Source organism: Bos javanicus, chromosome 9, assembly GCF_032452875.1.
Source record: "Bos javanicus breed banteng chromosome 9, ARS-OSU_banteng_1.0, whole genome shotgun sequence".
NCBI classification, from domain to species: Eukaryota; Metazoa; Chordata; class Mammalia; order Artiodactyla; family Bovidae; genus Bos; species Bos javanicus.
Window position 1 is genome coordinate 8,782,548 of NC_083876.1, and position 17,800 is coordinate 8,800,347.

The 17,800-nt window shown below is 41.6% G+C and overlaps 1 protein-coding gene across 1 annotated transcript in view; it reads right to left on the reverse strand.

Moving 5' to 3' along the window:
- Positions 1-17,800, reverse strand: part of LMBRD1 (LMBR1 domain containing 1) — a 137,550-nt gene that overhangs the window by 91,192 nt on the left and 28,558 nt on the right. The window lies entirely within an intron of this gene.

The following is a 17,800-nucleotide window of genomic DNA, read 5'->3' on the forward strand; positions in this document are numbered from 1 at the left end:
TAGATGGTACCATCCACTCAATGAGCACGAATCTGAGCAAACTCCAGATGACAAAGAACAGGGAAGCCTGGCATGCTGCAGTCCATGGTGTCACGACGAGTCAGACACGACCCAGAGACTGAGCAACAGAGTTTAAAACATACAATGCTATGAAACTGATCTTATAAAAAAAAGTCAGGATACAGAAAATGTAAGAAACAGTAAAATCAGATTCAAAGTTAACTGATATGAATTTCTATTTATCTGCTTTAAAATAACATTAGATTTGAGATACTTTCAACCAGTAGTCAAAGTATTGTTTTTAATTCAACATAGAACTTGACATTTCAACAGCTATTTTTATTTAAAATAAAAATAACATAAACAATTTTTCAGACTCAAGAAACCTAAGAAATCTGTGTATTTACATTTATTTTCATACACTATATCAAGGGAAATAGTGACTATGCAATTATATAAAGGAACCACAAGATGAGAATCATTATACTCCTTTATCCAAAAAAGTATTATTAAAGGTTATTAATATATAATACTTAAATTACTAACAAATTAAAATAGCTACTTTTAATTACTAACAAATTAAAAGTATTGTTAATAATGTATAATAAAGCTAAATTACTCATTCTCTTGGGAAGAATGCATAAATTACAGAATTTTTAAACATGATCTAAATACTAGCTAGCACTGTTTCATTTTTCTGGAAGTCACTTATGAAACAGCCCCCACTAAATGCAACATAGTTAAAAAAAAAAAACTCAGAACAAACCAGACTCTAAATAACTGATAAAAAGGTCAGAGTTAATTTATACTGCCCAATCACAACATGACTGTCAGCATACTGAATTCTGGCACTACAGATACTTTGTAAAATCTATGCAGCCTATTAATATTGTAAGAAATTAAAAATAACAATAAATATTTAAGGGTAATGAATACTGATGTTTCTACTATAAACCAGAGAGTAGCCAGAATTTACATTTTTATTCCAAATCTAAGAGCCAGTGGAAATAAACAAGTATTCAAAAGAGTACCAAAATACTGGTTGGACCATAAAGAAGGCTGAGCTCTGAAGAACTGATACTTTTGAACTGTGGTGTTGGAGAAGACTCTTGAGAGTCCGGCGGACTGCAAGGAGATCAAAACAGTCAATCCTAAAGGAAATCAGTTCTGAATATTCACTGGAAGGACTGATGTTGAAGCTCCAATATTTGATCACCTGACGCAAAGAGCCAACTCACTGGAAAAGATCCTGATGCTAGGAAAAGACTGCAGGAGGAGAAGGGGACGACAGAGGATGAGACGGTTAGATGGCATCACCAACTCAATGGACATGAGTTTGAGTAAGCTCCTGGAGATGGTAAAGGACAGGGAAGCCTAGCGTGCTGCAGTCCACAGGGTGGCAAAGAGTCAGACAGAACTGACCAACTGAACAACAAAAAGCTTCAAAAAATTAAACATAAAAGGGAAAGTACTATAAATCACCCTAAGCACTATACCAGTATTAGGACTGAAATAATCAAATAATTTGTTAAGACTAGAAAAAAGCCTAAATTATAACAGCATTTATTGGGCTGAGAGCCATATGCCACGCTTGATAAACTGACAGATGCAGTAAGGTCTGGCTTCAGCCTCAGCATATCCATGTGTCTACTGCTTGGTGGCCTTGGCCTTGACAGCCACAGAGCCCAGTGACTATTTCATGAGCATTCCCAATAAGCATGATTATCAAGGTGCTCATCATTATTCCCTGGTGGCTCAGATGGTAAAGCTTCTGTCTACAATGCGGGAGACCTGGGTTCAATCCCTGGGTCAGGAAGATCTCCTGGAGAAGGCAATGGCAACCCACTCCAGTATTTTGCCTGGAAAATCCCATCGATGGAGGAGCCTAGTGGGCTACAGTCCATGGGGTCACAAAGAGTCAGACACGACTGAGCGACTTCACTTTCTTTACTTTCATAATTACTAGTCATTAGGAAGATGCAAACTAAGCCCATGAGAGGCTACAGACCCCAGAATGGCTAAAATTAAGCCAACAGTACCAAGTATTGACAGGAATGCAGAACAACATACTTTCCCATGCTTTTCAAGAGGGACTATAGACAGCACAACCCTGTGGAGAGCTGTCTAGCAGTCTCTCACCAAGTTCACACCTGCCTACCATATAACCAGAAGGTCCCACTCCACCAGCGACGAAGTGCAGTGACACATGCAAAGTCTTTCCGTCCAGACAAGCCTGCCTGAGGGGCAGAGTCCAGGGTTCTTATCGGTGATTTATAATGCAGGCCCAACTGCCTGAGTGACCAGTTAAGATTACCAAAAGTACAGACTCCAAGAAGGACAGCAGCTGTACCACAAGTCACATGCACAAACAATCTAAACAAGCTGGACTGCACGATTCTGTATTCAGTGGTACATATCCACTAATCAATTAGTACTATCAGGTGACAGCCAAGGGCCAGGTTTCCAGGTATTGGTCAAGGGTCTGCCACATAAGCAGGTCCCCCTGAAGATATGTGAGAGGGAAACTATCGAGTCTGATTCACAACGAGAAAGTTGACAGCAATATTATTAACAGTGATCAAAACCTGGAAATAACCTAAATGTCCATCTGCAGGTGAACAGATAAGCTGAGTGGTACAGTCATACAAATGGCAATAAAAAAGAAAAAACTATGAATACCTGTGAGAAGGATGGACCTCACAGACCTTAGGCTGAATAAAAGCACAGACACTGGAAGATGTACACCTTCTGAAAGCCACGCAGTTGCGTCCAACTCTGTGACCCCATGGATATAGTCCATGGAATTCTCCAGGCCAGAATACTGGAGTAGGTAGCCTTTCCCTTCTCCAGGGGATCTTCCCAACCCAGGGATTAAACCCAGGTCTCCCACATTGCAGGCGGATTCTTTACCAGCTGAGCCACAGGGAAGCCTACACCTTCTAATATCTTCTAGTATATCTTAAGGAGAAGGCAATGGCACCCCACTCCAGTACTTTTGCCTGGAGAATCCCATGGACGGAGGAGCCTGGAAGGCTGCAGTCCATGGGGTCGATAAGAGTCGGGCACAACTGAGCGACTTCACTTTCACTTTTCACTTTCATGCATTGGAGAAGGAAATGGCAACCCACTCCAGTGTTCTTGCCGGGGAATCCCAGGGACGGAGGTGCCTGGTGGGCTGCCGTCTATGGGGTCGCACAGAGTCGGACACGACTGAAGCGACTTAGCAGCAGCAGCAGCAGTACATCTTAAAGACGTTCCAGAACTAGCAAAACTGGCTTATTATGACCCAAGTCAAAAAAGTATTTGGGGGCAATTACTGACTATAAAGAGACATGAGGATGTACAGCAACCAAAAATCTCATATGTTGCTGGTAAGAATATCCAGAAAAAGTTTCTAGGAACTGACACCTGAGGAAGAAAGTAGGGAAGAAACACAGTTCTGAAGAGACTCTGGGATACTGGTCTGTGCAGGGCTGCCCTGACACCACATCCTTAGCCATTTGCTTGTAATCGGACTGCTCTTTTTCAGTGTCCTTCAAAAAGATTTCTTCCTTCAGCATGTAAATGTTAAACTGTAAAGAAGGAAACTAAAAATGCATTAACATTTTCATGTGTTTCAGATCAGTTCTAATGCCAAGTTGGTACTATATATCTATAAATGAAAAAAATGCTATCATGAAACAGAGTAACTGATTCTTTTAATTAAGTTATACTTCAAACTGATAGCTATTTTCAAAGGAAAATTATTCTTAACTCCAACAGGAATGACACTCTCAAATCCTAATATCTTTATAAAATACATTTTACCTGTAACAGTTTTTGTTAAAAGATTGCTACTAACAAGTAAAAGATAAACAGACTTTTTGGTTTAATAGTCCCACTAAAATTAAAAAAAAAAAACACACACTAAGAAAGAAATTTTAAACCTCACATCTACAGAAATTGGCAGAAATTAAACTCATAAAACAAGTTATTTTTTTAAAACAAAACTAGCAAGAACAAGTGAACAGAAAGCCATCAACTCTTAAAAAGCCAGACAAAAATTGTGGCAAAAAATACATGATAATTCTTATGATTTCTTAAATACACACAAAGCCAACAATGTATCTTTTGAAAACTGCATTTCTAAACTATAACTCGCATAAGAATTAACTTGGACAAATCAGGCTTCAGAACTTCTAGACATTCTTTATTCCTCCTAACTACCAATGAGAAATCTGAAACACAGAATAGCTCAGTCAATATTGTAATAGTATAATTGATCATTACAAAGCTTTTTATTTTAGAGGGTCAAAGTATTAAGATATTCTGGGAACTCTAAAAGCCTTCTAAAATTATCCCACTGGCCCAGCTGAAGCAATCTGGGGTCAAGACTGCCAGCTGCACACACAACACCCATTTTCCTTTCAGCTCACTCTCCTTTTTGTCTTTCTCTCTTCCTTCGACATTCTGCCTGAATTGTACACATGATAGCTTAGACTCCAGCCACATCTCTGGACTCTGTGGTAGCCTTAAGGTGGAAAACAGGTACTAAGGACGGAGAGCAGAGGGAAGTGAGCGGAGGCCTTGCATAATGCTGCTACACCAGCCCGGGTACCTGCCTCCAGTCTTATTTTAAGTGAGACTGAAAAACCATTCCAGCCATTTATTTCCAACCTGTTCACAGCAGCATAGAATGTTGCAGGAGAAATGGGGTAACCCAAACATTCACCCCTGAGCCGTCACGTCCGTGGTGGTCCTGAGAGTGGTCAGTAGATTAAGCTCAATTAGTCTGTGCCCCTGAACACGGCAGCATCGTGATGGGCAGCCTAGTCCAGGTTCTAAACATATTTCCCCTGATAGTCAGCAGTCCTCTAATAAACACCAGGCCCTCCAGCTAAAATGGGAGGTATTGTTGCCTGATCACTCAATGGAATAAAGAGACCAAAATCTGTTATTGTTGTTCAGTAACAGTGGTGTGCAAATCTTTGCAACCCCAAGGACTGCCGCACGCCAGGGCGCCTTGTCCTTCACCATTTCTTGGAGGTTCCTCAAACTCATGTCCATTGAGTCAGTGATGCCATCCAATCTCATCCTCTATCGTCCCCTTTTCCTCCTGCCTTCTGTCTTTCCCAGCATCAGGGTCTTTTCCAATGAATCAGTTCTTCACATCAGGTGACCAAAGTATTGGAGCTCCAGCTTCAGCATCAGTCCCTCCAATGAATTTTCAGGACTAATCTCCTTTAGGATTGACTGGTTTGATCCCCTTGCAGTCCAAGGGACTCTGAACACCACAATTGTTGGGAGTTTTCTCCAATACTACAGTTCAAAAGTGTCAATTCTTCAGCGCTCAGCCTTCTTTATGGTCCAGTTCTCACACTCATACATGACTACTGGAAAAACCATAGCTTTGACTAAATAGACCTTTGCTGGCAAAGTAATGTCTCTGCTTTTTAATATGCGATCTAGGTTGGTCATAGCTGTTCTTCCAAGGAGCAAGAGTTTTTTAATTTCATGGCTGCAGTCACCATCCACAGTGATTTGGAAGCCCAAGAAAATAAAGTCTCTCGCTGTTTCCATTGTTTCCCCATCTATTTGCCATGAAGTGATGGGACTGGATGCCATGATCTTAGTTTTCTGAACACTGAGTTTTAAGCCAGCTTTTTCACTCTCCTCTTTCACCTTCATCAAGAGGCTCTTTAATTCCTCTTTGCTTTCTGCCATAAGGGTGGTGTCATCTGCTTATCTAAGGCTATTGATATTTCTCCCAGCAATCTTAACTCCAGCTTGAGCTTCATTAAGCCTGGCATTTTGCATGATGTACTCTGCATAGAAGTTAAATATGCAGGGTGACAATACACAGCCTTAACGTACTCCTTTCCCAATTTTGAACCAATCTGTTGTTCCGTGTCCGGTTCTAACTGTTCCTTCTTGGTCTGCATGTAGATTTCTCATGAGGCAGGTCAGGTGGTCTAGTATTCCCATCTCTTGAAGAATTTTCCACACTTTATTGCGATCCACACAGTCAAAGGCTTTGGTATAGTCAATGTAGCAGAATTAGTTTTTCTGGAATTCTGTTGTTTTTTTCTATGATCCAACAGATGTTGGCAATTTAACTCTGGTTTCTCTGCCTTTTCTAAATCCAGCTTGAACATCTGGAAGTTCTCAGTTCACATAGTGCTGAAGCCTCGCTTGGAGAAGTTTGAGCATAACTTTGTTAGCATATAACATGAGTGCAATTGTGCGGTAGTTTGAACATTCTTTGGCACTGCCTTTCTTTGGGATTGGAATGAAAACTGACCTTTTCCAGTCCTAAGGTCACTGCTGAGTTTCTAAATTTGCTGACATATTGAGTGCAACACTTTAACAACATCATCTTTTAGGATCTGAAATAGCTCACCTGGAATTCCATCACTTCCACTAGCTTTGTTTGTAGTGATGCTTCCTAAGGCCCTCTTGACTTTGCTTTGTAGGATGTTTGGCCCTAGGTGAGTGATCACACCATAACAGTTATCTGGGTCACTGAGATCTCTTCTGTAAAGTTCTTCTGTGTATTCTTGCCACCTCTTCTTAATATCTTCTGCTTCTGTTAGGTCCATACCATTTGTGTCCTTTATTGTGCCCATATGTACATGAAATGTTCCCTTGGTATCTCTAATTTTCTTGAGGAGATCTCTAGCCTTGCCCATTCTACTGTTTTCGTGTATTTCTTTGCACTGTCCACTGAGGAAGGCTTTCTGATCTCTCCTCATTATTCTTTGGAACTCTGCATTCAGATGGATACATCTTTCCTTTTCTCCTTTGCCTTTCACTTCTCTTTTCTCAGCTATTTGTAAGGCCTCCTCAGACAACCATTTTGCCTTTTTTGCATCTCTTTTTTTGGGGATGGTCTTGATCCCTGCCTCCTGCACAATGTCACGAACCTCTGTCCATGGTCCTTCAGGCACTCTGTCTATCAGTTCTAATCCCTTGCATCTGTCATTTCCAATGTGTAACCGTTAGAGATTTGATTTAGGTCATACCTGAATGGCCTAGTGGTTTTCCCCAATTTCAGTCTGAATTTGGCAATAAGGAGTTCATGATCTGAGCCACAGTTAGCTCCTGGTCTTGTTTTTGCTGCCTATATAGAGCTTCTCCGTCTTCGGCTGCAGAGAATATAATCAATCTGATTTTGGTGTTGACCATCTAGTGATGTCCACATGTAGAGTCATGCCTTGTGTTATTGGAAGAGGGTGTTTGCTATGACGGTGTGTGCCACTGCATTCTCACCGCAAACTGTTGGCCTTAGCCCTGCTTCATTTTGTACTCCAAGGCCAAACTTGCCTGTTATTGTCAGATATAAATCACGCCTCCTAATTTGATGAAAGGGCTTCTATAGTAGCTCAGTGATAAACAACCTGTGTGCCAACGCAGAAGCAGCAGCTTCAATCCAAAGGTCAGGAAGATCCTCTGGAGAAAATGGCAAGCCGCTGGAGTATTCTTGCCTGGGAAATCCCATGGACAGAAAGAGTTTGGCAGGCTACGGTCCATGAGGTCTAGAAAGAGTTGGACACAACTTACCGGCTTAGTGATTAACAACATCAATTAACAACAATTCGATGAAACCACTGTTTTCATCCTTGCTGGAAGTATTCCCATATGGCTATAAAGAATTCTAAAAACAGCTGCGTTCAGCTGCAGGGTTTGAAGAGTAACAGTTTTGTGAAAGGGTCACAAGGAATACTAGTACAAACCGCCATGCTCACATCCATTCCCTGGTGACCAGTAACACGTAAACAGATCACCGCAGGAAAGAACCACATGGCAGTGCTAGGGGGTTCATGGCACTCTCTAAATATGGAGGGGCACCTCTCAATTCATTTTAGGAAACTAGCAGAGGCTTCATGTTTAAACCTGATGAGAAAACAATAAAGGAAAATCACAGGCCAGTTTCACCTCTAAATCAAGCTTTAAAAGAATCCTAAACAAGATGGCAGCAAATGAAATCTAGCAAAAAAATTAAAAACAAACCCAAAAAGCCACCACCATGACCAATCTAGATTATCCAAGGAATGCAAAGATGGTTTAAGAACAATCTATATTCATGTGACACATCACTTAGAAGAATGGAAATATGAAACAAACTTCACATGATTATCTCCCCCTAACAAATGCATTCAATTCAACAAACTACTACTGAGTATGTTCCAGGCATCATTCTGGGGTCATGGACCAGAGCTCACTTCTTCCCTCCTCTCACATGGCTTACTTCTAGTGGGGAAAAGAAAATATTTAGAATCATTGAATTAAACTACTCAGAGTACATTAACAAAAATCTTAAATCAGTAACAAAAACACATCCCAACTGCCAAAAGGCACTTGAATCAGAAAGCTAAAAAAGCCAATAAATGTTAAAAGATATGCAACTTCATTTCCAAATACGAGAAATGCAGATTAGTGAATGATCACCTCACATTTGCCAAACTGGAAAAACTACAAATACATGGAGATATCAAAGTTCTGGGTCCAGAACAACTAAAAAGAGTACAGCCTCCTAAAAGGACTTAAACTGGTACATTTAGAAAAATGATGGCGCACTATTTAGGGTGTTGAAGCTGCACATGACTTATGACCCATTGATTCCACTGTATGTATGTATTTTTACACACACACAACAGGAAACATGTACAAACACATTCACTGTTTGTCCAAATGTCCAGAATGATCACCATGTAGCACACAGTCACACACAATGATAATAAAGTGCACCTTATGCAGTAACATGTGTGAATCCTAGGGACACATGACTTGAACGAAAACAAGCAAATAATTCCATATACAGTTCAAAAAATGTATAACTAAGGATATAGCATGGTAATACTGTAAGGCAAGTAAGGAATTAACATAGACAGATCACAATAAACTGTAGAAAATTCTGAAAGAGATGGGAATACCAGACCACCTGACCTGCCTCTTGAGAAATCTGTATGCAGGTCAGGAAGCAACAGTTAGAACTGGACATGGAACAAAAGACTGGTTCCAAATAGGAAAAGGAGTACATCAAGGCTGTATATTGTCACCCTGCTTATTTAACTTCTATGCAGAGTACATCATGAGAAACACTGGGCTGGAAGAAGCACAAGCTGGAATCAAGATTGCCAGGAGAAATAGCAATAACCTCAGATATGCAGATGACACTACCCTTACGGCAGAAAGTGAAGAAGAACTAAAAAGCCTCTTGATGACAGTGAAAGAGGAGAGTGAAAAAGTTGGCTTAAAGCTCAACATTCAGAAAACTAAGATCCTGGCATCCGGTCCCATCACTTCATGGGAACTAGATGGGGAAACAGTGGAAACAGTGTCAGACTTTATTTTTTGGGCTCCAAAATCACTGCAGATGGTGACTGCAGCCATGAAATTAAAAGATGCATACTCCTTGGAAGGAAAGTTATGACCAACCTAGATAGCATATTCAAAAGCAGAGATATTACTTTGCCAACAAAGGTCCGTCTAGTCAAGGCTACGGTTTTTCCAGTGGTCATGTATGGATGTGAGAGTTGGACTGTGAAGAAAGCTGAGTGCCAAAGAATTGATGCTTTTGAACTGTGGTGTTGGAGAAGACTCTTGAGAGTCCCTTGGACTAAAAGGAGATCCAACCATTCCATCCTGAAGGAGATCAGCCCTGGGATTTCTTTGGAAAGGATGCTAAAGCTGAAATTCCAGTACTTTGGCCACCTCATGCAAAGAGTTGACTCATTGGAAAAGACTCTGATGCTGGGAGGGATTGGGGGCAGGAGGAGAAGGGAACGACAGAGGATGAGATGGCTGGATGGCATCACTGAGTCAATGGACGTGAGTCTGAGTGAACTCTGGGAGTTGGTGATGGACAGGAAGGCCTGGCATGCTGCGATTCATGGGGTCACAAAGAGTTGGACACGACTGAGCGGCTGAACTGAACTGAATTTAAACAGTGTTTATTTCTAAGGGGTTGGGGAGGAGATGGCATTGGGTAAAGGCACATAGGGGACTGCAAAACGCTGGCTTCAAACCTCATACCTTATCTGCTTAGTAAATACTCTGCAAGTATAAAAGTATTACATGTTGAGTAAATACCACAGCTGTCAATATTTGCAAAACAGCTGTGGCGGGCAGCCTCTAAAGTGGCTAACATCTCTGATACTCATGCCCTGCTTCTGGGTGTGGGCTGGACTAGACTCACTGCTGATAACAGAGTATGACCAAAGAAGGGGACGAGTGACTAAAAATCTCTGGCTCCCATCTTGCTTGCTCCCATGTTATGAGCTGCCCTATGGGAAGTGCATGCGGCAAAAGCTGACTTTGCTGAACACAGACAGCCCAGGCCTGAGGCCGCCTCTGCCCACACCCCGCGATACCACTGTCCCTGCTGACGGCTGCATCTGGACCCCTGACCCACAGGGACGTGAGATAACGTCTGTCTGCAGTGTTAAACTGAGAAGTTTGGGGGCAATTTGTTACACGACAAGAAATCATTTGCACCATTGCTGGTAACACAGCAAAGTGATTAAAACATTCCGATGCATGATCTGACAGTATAGAACTTTCCAAATAAAATCGTTTATAGATTCTGACTTAGAATACATCATCTGACGTAGCCTGAAGAACAATCGTTTCTCTTAAGGACTATTTTGGTTGGTTCTTTCCTCTCTCTTTCAAATTAATTCCAAGGTTTATGCTGCAATGCTATTTTTATAACAAGAAACTGTTAAAACGTTAAATTACAGAGTCAGGGAAAAGGCTAAGCAATTTACAATGTAACGCACGATCGTGTAGAAACTAATGATAACTAGACTGTTGACGCCAAAGCTACTTAGAAACATTAGCTGAAATACCAGCACATAAAATACACATAAACGGTACGTAAATAGACATAATGCAGATTAGCGTTACTAACTGACAATTCTTGGAAGCCATGTTGTGTGATACACAAAGAACCACATTCCAGTTTATAAACCTTGGTAATTCATAACTTTTCAGCCTCATTTTTCACATAAGATTCTAACTTTAGAAAATAGAAATCATAAAAATGCAAGTCCCCTCAAGTTTTAGGTCATAATAATAGCAGCTATCCTGGACTGACAGCCTGTCATATACCCAGCACTGTCCTATACTCTTCACTTATATCTGCTCATTAAATATTTCCCCAACAACTTTGAAATAAAACTGACATATCACAAAATGCACAAATTTTAAGTTCACAATCCAATGATTTTTAGTAAATGTATACACTTGAGTAACTAGCACGTGATCCATTTTTAGAGCATTTCCATTATCTCAAACAAACTGCTTTGTGCCATTCGCAATTAACCCCACTCCAACTCCTAGTTTGAGGCAAGGACTGATCTGCTTTCTGTCTCCAGAGACTTGCCTTTTCTGGACATTTCATACCGAAGTAATTAAACAAGATGTAGTCTTTTGCATCTGGCTTCTTTTACTAAGCATGGGGCTAAGAGAGTTTTTTTCTGTGAAGAGCCAGATATTATCTCAGAAAGTGGCCACAGAAAACAGGAATGCCAGTTTGCTGACCCCTGACTTAAGACTGCACAAACAGAACACATTTCACTTAAACACTCACTGGTTGCTGGACATGTGGATTCTTTCCAGTTCTGTGCTACTACGAAAAAAATTGCTGTGGAATTTGCATATATATCTTCGTGTGGACATTATATCCATTTCTCTCGAGCATAGTCCTTGAAGTGTAACTGCTGGATCACATAGTTTATAAACTAAAAAATTTAACATTTTCAGTTCAGTTCAATTCAGTTCTGTCTGACTATTTGCGACCTCATGGTCACAAAGCCTGCAGGACGCCAGGCCTCCCTGTCCATCACCAACTCCCGGAGCTGGCTCAAACTCATGTCCATCGAGTTGGGGATGCCATCCAACCATCTCATCCTCTGTCATCTGCTTCTCCTGCCTTCAATCTTTCCCAGCATCAGGGTCTTTTCCAATGAGTCAGCTCTTCTCATCTGGTGGCCAAAGTATTGGAGTTTCAGCTTCAACATCAGTCCTTCCAATGAATATTCAGGACTGGTTTCCTTTAGGATGGACTTGTTTGATCTCCCTGCAGTCCAAGGGACTCTCAAGAGTCTTCTCCAACACTGCAGTTCAAAAGCATCAATTCTTTAGCACTCAGCTTTCTTATGATCCAGCTCTCACATCCAAACGTAACCACTAGAAAAATCACAGTTTTCACTATATGGACCGTTGTCAGCAAAGTAATGTCTGCCTTTTAATATGCTGCCTAGGTTGGTCATAGCTTTTCTTCCAAGGAGCGTCTTTTAATTTCATGGCTGCAGTCACCATCTGCAATGATTTTGGAACCCAAGAAAATAAAGTCTGTGACTGTTTCCCCATCTATTTGCCTTGAAGTGATGGGACCTGATGCCATGATCTTACTTCTCTGAATGTTGAGTTTTAAGCCAGCTTTTTCACTCTCCTCTTTCACTTTCATCAAGAGGCTCTTTAGTTCCTCTTCATTTTCTGCCGTAAGGGTGGTGCTATCTGCATATCTGAGGTTATTGATATTTCTCCCTGCAATCTTGATTCCAGCTCAACTTTTTAGGAAAGTTGCAAACTGCTTTTCAACCCAACACACCATCTGACATTTCCAACAGCAGTGTTTGAACTTTCTAGTTTCTCTGGATCTGTCAATACTTGGATAGTATCTGGTTTTTATTACAGCCATTATGAACTGAATGTAGGTCTGCCCCAAAATGCACAGGTTGAAGCCCTAACCTCCAATGTGATGGTATCTGGAGGTGGGACCTTTGGCAAGCAATCAGAATTAGATCAAGTCCTGAGTAGGACTCCATTGCATGATCTGAGTGTTTAGGGTAAAAGGAAAAGAGGGCCGGTCTGTCTTACTCTTGTTCCCCTGGTCCCCACGTGAGGACACAGCAAGAAGGTAGCCCTCTGCAAGTCAAGAGAGGAACCAAATCTGTTGGCACCATGATCTTACGCTTCCCAGCCTCTACAACAGTGAGAAATACATGTTTAAGTCACCCAGTCTGCAGTATTTTGTTACAGAGCCTGAGCTGAGATAATCATTCTAGTGGGTGTGCAGCAGTATCTCACTGGAGATTTAATCTGCATTTCCATAATCATTAACAATGTTGAACATCCTTTTATGTGCTTACAAGCAATTTAGAAATCGTTATTAATGAAAGTATGCTCAAATACTTTGCTCATTTTTAACTGTCTAATTAGTGATTGGTAAAAATTGTTATTATATTCTGTATACAAGCCTTATACGACATACAGTTTGCAAATATTGTGTCTGTGACTTCATTTTTTTAAACTGTCTTTTGAAAGGTCACATTTTTAATTTTGATAAAGTAGAATTTATCAAGTTTTCTCTTACTTGCACCTCGTAAATTTTGATATGCAGTATTTTTATTCTCATTCAGTTCAAGCTGAGGAGGGAAGAAGTGGTTAGAAGGAAGGCAACAGACCTAGTCTAAAATATTATACACTAACCACTGTCCTTAGCAGTCTGCAAGCATAAACCAGTCCATCCTAAAGTAGATCAGTCCTGGGTGTTCACTGGAAGGACTGATGCTGAAGCTGAAACGCCAATACTCTGGCCACCTGATGCAAAGAGCTAACTCATTTGAAAAGACCCTGAGGCTGGAAAAGATTGAAGGCAGGAAGAAAAGGGGACAACAGAAGATGAGATGGCTGGATGGCATCACCAACTCAATGGACATGAGTCTGAGTAAACTCTGGGAGTTGGTGATGGACAGGGAGGCCTGGTGTGCTGCAGTCCATGGGGTCTCAGAGTCAGACATGACTGAGCAACTGAATTGATTGAACTCAGTTGCTATTCACTGACCACCAGGAAATTTATCAAATATTAACAGCTTGAGGATCAGGTGCTCTAGAAATGTTAATTTTGAGATGTGAACTTTTTGGTAGAAACTGTCAAGTGGACCACTGGACACAGATATGAAGTTCAAGAGAGGTCTGCAGGGCAGTGACACCTGCTCAGCACTCACACGTCTCATACTCCTAGCATGGTGCAAAGGCACCACTCCAGCCCCATCACACATGCAGAGAAGTCAGAAAGAAGTGAAGGGACCTCAAGGTACCATGGCATGATTCACACATTAGACAGCATGTTCAGAGTAACTGTATAAACTCCAGCTACAAGTGTTCAGCAACTAACCAACCGGGAGAGAGGTGAAATGTCCTAAAAACTCTCTTGTGTGGTGTGCTAAGTCACTTGAGTCATATCCAACTCTTTGCAATCCTGTGGACTGTAGCCTGCCAGGCTCCTCTGACCATGGGATTCTCCAGGCAAGAATACTGGAGTGGGTTGCCATGCCCTCCTGCAGGGGATCTTCCTGACCCAGGGATCGAACCCGTGTCTCTTACGTCTGCTGCATTGGCAGGCAGGGTCTTTACCACTAGTGCCACATGGCAAACTCTCTTAGGTGCTCCAGAATGCCTGCCACAAGAACAGTTTTGAAACAGGATGGAAGGGGGTAGGGTACAACCTTTAAAAGAATGGCATGGCCTGAGAATACAACATAAAATGATTAGAACTAAACAGGTCAAGATGACAGATGAGTCCACTTCCACTACACCTTGAGTCTCAGTGTATGCTCACTGTAACCCATCAGCAGACTAAGCGACACACCCACAGGCACCGTGACGGTTCTAAGGCTGACCATAGCACTAAAAAATTGGGTGGTGCCTCAATCCTGGAACTCTCTGGCCCTTCCCCAAATAGTTAGACTACCCGTCACACTACTCATTATCCTAGGAAGTTACCCACCCCTATAAAACACCATCCCATGCCCTGGGGCTGCCCTCACCGGCTGAGAGGGCACACACTGTCTGTGGAGTGTGTTTCTCTCGAAATAAATCCACTTCTTACCTGTCACTGTGGCTCTCACTGAGTTCTTTCCATGACGAGACACCAAGACCCTGAGTTTCGTTAAGCCCTGAGACCAGGAATATCATGATCTCAACTAGAAGATCATGGGTACAAGCCCCAGGCTCGGTCTTGGTTGGGTTCAAGCCTGGATGTGTGGGTTCAAGTTCAAATCTGAGGTGCACGGTTTCAGTTTGAAACCTTCTTGGTCAATCTTATTCGTCCCAGTTCTATAATTTAACTCACCTAAATACACATACACTTGGCAAACTCTATTTCCACTACAGAATTCCTTAACAGCAAAAAGTGAAAATTTATTATATAATCTATGTGGGGTTGTTTGAAAAAGAACATCCATAAAATGGAAAACAATGCAGTATACATACACCCACGCCCCACACATATATACACAAGAGCCTCCCAGCAGCACTGGGAATGGCCAAATGCTAAACAAGCCAGCTGATCACCAGTAGCAGCGTGGATAAAACTCGATACACGGTTACAGTGAAGCATTATACAGCAGTGGGAATCAACAAGGCACTGTTACCTGCAACAATGTGGATGATTTTCAAATGTAATGCTGAGCACTGAAGAGGCCAAATAGAAAACGACACACAGGATATGATTCAGTTTTTATGTACACAAAAGAGAGAGCCCGAAAATCATCGTCAAGAGGAGACAGCGTCACCAGAAGCAAGTGACAGGACAACCACAGACAAGCCAGCACAACAGCCCTGAACACCCCGGCTCTTGGTTTGGGCTTTCCCTGTGTCTAAACCGCCCTGCACTCACATCAAAATCAAAACACGCATAAAGACAAATGATTAAGTAAAAGGAAAATTCGCTTAGAAGAAGCTAAAGGGAAGTAGATGGTCAAAGAATTAAAACTAAAAATTTCAACAACAGTCAGAGAAGAGAGAAAAACATTTACAATAAATTATAATAAATAAAAAGAAAGAATTTAAAGATAAAAATTAATTTGATGCCAAACAGAACTCAGATAAAAGGCTAAACATATACAGAGGAGTTAATAAGAGGCTCAAATGTGAAACTAAAACAGAACCGAGAGCCAAAGACTCAGGCAAGAGAAGCTTTAAAAGAAAATATCAAAGAAATTTGAAGGCAAAGATGAATAAACAAAAATACTCAAAAGGAAAAGAAAAATGAGTCAATGTTTCTGGGGTGGGCACAACATCCTCTGACGAGACAGTCTTCTTCTGAGTACAGGGTCACCACGAGTACAGGTTAAAGGGGCAGAAGTAGGCAATTCACCAGCTTCCTGGGTGGCACTAGTGATAAATAACCTGCCTGACAATCAGGAGACATAAGAGACGCAGGATCTTCCCTGGGTCAGGAAGATCCCCTGGAGGAGGGCATGGCAACCCACTCCAGTATCCTTGCCTGGAGAATTCCATGGACAGGGGAGCCTGGCGGGCTACAGTCTACAGGGTTGCAAAGCGTCGGACATGACTCAAGTGACTAAGCATGCATGCATGCACACACACGCGTGCGTGCACACACACACATGCACACAAGCTATTCTACCCTCTCAGCCTTCTGTGAGCTCCAGGAAGCTATGTCTTTGTAGGCAGCTTCAGTTAACACAGCCTGGTAATAACCAATCAGCAGCTGAAGTATCTGCAGCAGGATTCACTTCCACAAAGTTTCCAGAAAAAAAACACCCAAAGTTCTATTAATACAACAGAAGTTTCTTTAAAAATGTGGTTTCAGAACCTCAAGATCAGCACAGATCAGCAGGGTATGTGCACATGAAATCATCTTCATGACAATGTAAGATGCTATTTCCCTTTCCCCTAGCAGTTACTACATTCTTCACCCACTAGCACTCACCAGCGTGGGGCACTTGTAATCAGGAAAGTACCCTTAAGCAGAAATACTTCTGAGATGTCCACCCATGAGTGCTCATCTGTTCCAAGTTCTGTTTAAGGAAGTACACTTTCAGCATTCTTGTGAGAACCACTAGTGCTATTTCAGCTGCGAGCTACACAAATAGCTCACAAATAGTATCATTTTCGCTTGAAAGAACAAAGGACAGAAAAGCAATAGTAATCCAGATTGGAGTATTAGGCGACTCTCTCAGAAATGAACAAAGTGAACCTGTACTTCAAAGAAAGTAAGTGACAGTATTTGTTACTAGTGATACTTGAGGTCTCAAGAGAGAATCAGAAATTCTGGGGAAACTTGAATCCAGCACCTCGAGTCTTCCATCCTTCCCATACATAAGTGCTTCTCTGATAAGAAGAGTGGTGATGTTAACAGAATGCCAACGTAAATCAGAGTCTCTCTGGATGTAATCTAGTATTCCGTATTATTTAAAAGGCCTCTAGGTGATGTTTGAAGCTGCCCCAGAGGTTCCATGCTAAGCTTTCCCATAGGTAACAAACATCCCCAGAAGAGTTTATTAAAAGACAGCTCACTTAACAGTAAGCAGCTCCAGCTTAGGAAACATTATAATAATACTATAATAATGCCCATTCTGGACTAATCATTCACTAACAAGGTGATCTGTAACATCCTGAGGTATCAATTTCTTCACCAGTAAAATGTAGAAAATACCTCCACAAAATGACATTCCTGAAGATCAACGAAAACGTTGAATGTGAAAGCCTTGCACAATACCTGGCAAGGTCAGGCAACGAGAATGTGTTGGTATGTTAGGAGAGATTAGATGAAATACAGAATCTCACAGCAGGGAACGGATAAAATAGCGCTTTGGATTCTCTGGAGTCTGTGTGGCACTCAGGGTGCAGGAGGAGAGAAGTAATGGGCAGTTAGGTACTAGCAAGCATTTATAGGAAACAGCTGGGCTTGAGGACAGTTACCATCTCAGAAGCTATGATTCTTAGTTATAGGTCATCATCCGAGTCAAAGACCTACCAATCATAGCTAAAATGAATTAAGTAA